Source organism: Coptis chinensis, chromosome 1 (assembly GCF_015680905.1).
Source record: "Coptis chinensis isolate HL-2020 chromosome 1, ASM1568090v1, whole genome shotgun sequence".
Taxonomy (NCBI): Eukaryota; Viridiplantae; Streptophyta; class Magnoliopsida; order Ranunculales; family Ranunculaceae; genus Coptis; species Coptis chinensis.
Genome location: NC_141456.1, coordinates 61,837,927 through 61,840,298, shown reverse-complemented (window position 1 = coordinate 61,840,298; position 2,372 = coordinate 61,837,927). Strand labels below are relative to the sequence as shown.

The 2,372-nt window shown below is 42.3% G+C and overlaps 1 pseudogene; it reads left to right on the top strand.

Annotated features, from left to right (window-relative positions):
• Positions 1 to 458: 458 nt before the first annotated feature.
• LOC147524857 (uncharacterized) lies at positions 459 to 1,536 on the top strand (annotated as a pseudogene).
• Positions 1,537 to 2,372: the final 836 nt, after the last annotated feature.

The following is a 2,372-nucleotide window of genomic DNA, read 5'->3' as shown; positions in this document are numbered from 1 at the left end:
TATGGTCCACCACTTCACATCTGAATTGCTGTATCTTGGTAAGTTCCCTTTTGCCATTGTTCTAAGATTTTTTTAGATGCAGTCCGTGTTTACATTTTTTTTTCTAGAATTTTGGATAATAAACTTGAGATGAAAGTCTCACGCTCGCTTTTTAGCAAATGATTTACTCCTAAAAATAATGTGCGTACAAGATACAGGGATGATATCTTTAAAATGTTAACAATATAACTCATTCTCAATGGGGATTTGTCGATAATGCATATCAAGAGTGGCATCTCTATATTTTGTTTCAAGTAGTGACTTTAATAGGTGTCGAGTAGTTATTGCTCAAGGGATAGATGTGATCCGGTTTTGGGGAACATAACAACACGCATGCCAACGCAAAGATTTATACTACTCTTATAAGCATATATTTCAAGATGGGTAAGGGACGAAAGCTTTGGGTTTGTTTTGCTTAAATGAAAGAGAAGCATTGCACCAACTGTGTTCACATACACGAGTTGATAAGGGGGCTTGGGGCGGCGGGGAAGGATTGAAGAGGCATATGGTATGTTTCTCGAGATGCGAGAAGATGGGTGTAGACCAGATGTGGTGCTAATGAACAACATAATCAACGCCTTTGGCGTAGGCAGTCGTTTGGGGATGCTATGAAGGTGTTTGAGGACATGAGATCCTTCCAGTGCTCACCTAATGTCGCGGACATACAACACTATGATTAAAGCTTTATTTGAGTCTAAGGCTCCAATTATCCGAAGTAGCATCATGGCTTGAGAAGATGAAAGAGAATGGAATCACGCCTAGTGATTTTACATATTCAATTCTTATTGATGGGTTTTGCAAGACAAATAGAGTAGAAAAGGCTTTGTTACTGCTTGAGGAAATGGATGAGAAGGGGTTTCCTCCTTGTCCATCTGCCTATTGCAGTCTTATTGATGCTCTTGGGAAAGCAAAACGATACGAAGCCGCAAATGAGTTGTTTCAGGAATTAAAAGAGAACTGTGGCTCTTCAAGCTCTCGGGTATATGCTGTAATGATCAAACACTTTGGAAAATGTGGGCCTTTGGGTGATGCTATAGATCTTTTTAATGAAATGAGGAAACTTGGATGCAGTCGATGTGTATGCTTACAATTCCCTTATGTCCGGAATGGTTAGAGGTGGCATGATAGATGAAGCCCATTCTTTGCTTCAAACAATGGAAGAAGAGGGTTCTGCTCCGGATATAAACTCACACAATATCATTTTGTATGGGTTGGCAAGGTCGTGCAAATCCCAATCGAAAGCAATGGAGATGTTTATGAAGATGAAAAATGCAAACATTAAACCGTGACTCAGATCCTACAACACGCCTACCGGGTCATGTCTTAGTCATGGCCGGCATGTTTGAGGAGGTGTGGAGGCTGATGAAAGAGATGAGTTCAAACGGATTTGATTATGATCTTATTACTTACTCATCGATTTTAGAGGTCATTGGAAAGATTGACGACATACGCATAAATCGATTCAGTTCCATAAGGATGACCGGTATGATACTATGATGATTATGATCTTAATGCTCCTTTGCCTACCTTTGTGTGGTTAATGAATGTTAAGTTGCTTTTCAAATCTCTTGAATGGAACTTTGAGGATGACAATCGCTTTTTGTCCAAATCGAACATGCAAAATAGAGATGTTAAGGAGCTACACATTAACGCACGGACCTCGCAGCGTGCCGGGTCCCTGAATGCGAGTCTCTTCCCTCGGCATGCGGTGTTATGTTCGCTGACAAGCGAGTCTCTTCCTCGGCATGCGATTAATCCGGGTCCCTCGAATCAAAGCAGCTTCTCGGGTCGTAGCTAGTATGAGTCCGGCAGTCCCCTTACTTCGGGTTGCTTCCATGGATTTACAGCCGGTAAGAAAGACCTCTCTCTCCCAGCCAATTTATTTGCTTTTTTTTTTTTATGTAAATGTCGGATCGTCCTATCACGTAAGGTGGTGACATCTTCAAGTCCTTGGCTGGAATGCCCAACAATTATCCGTTAACATGGGCAAGAGAGTGACTACAAGCCTGCTTCCGATCGGCCCGGTGAGGGGCCTTGCCTTCCTTTTGTTCTTTCTTTATCGCTACCCGCGATGGGGTTAGGTTATGTCTTTATCGATTTTGTTTGATCGATGCGATGAAGGACGTGCTTCTCGGATCCGACTTCGCTTCGGACCGGTGATTTCTTGCTTTAATTTGCTTAGAGCTCCGAACCTACTCCTTTGCTTTCTTTGAATACCTGAATTGAACCACTTTCGCTATCATGAGCTTAGTTGAGTCCCTTCCGTCGGGTTTGGTTGTTCGCCGATTCGCAATTCGCCATGAGCTATAAAGCCTTTTGAACCTAATTCAGGA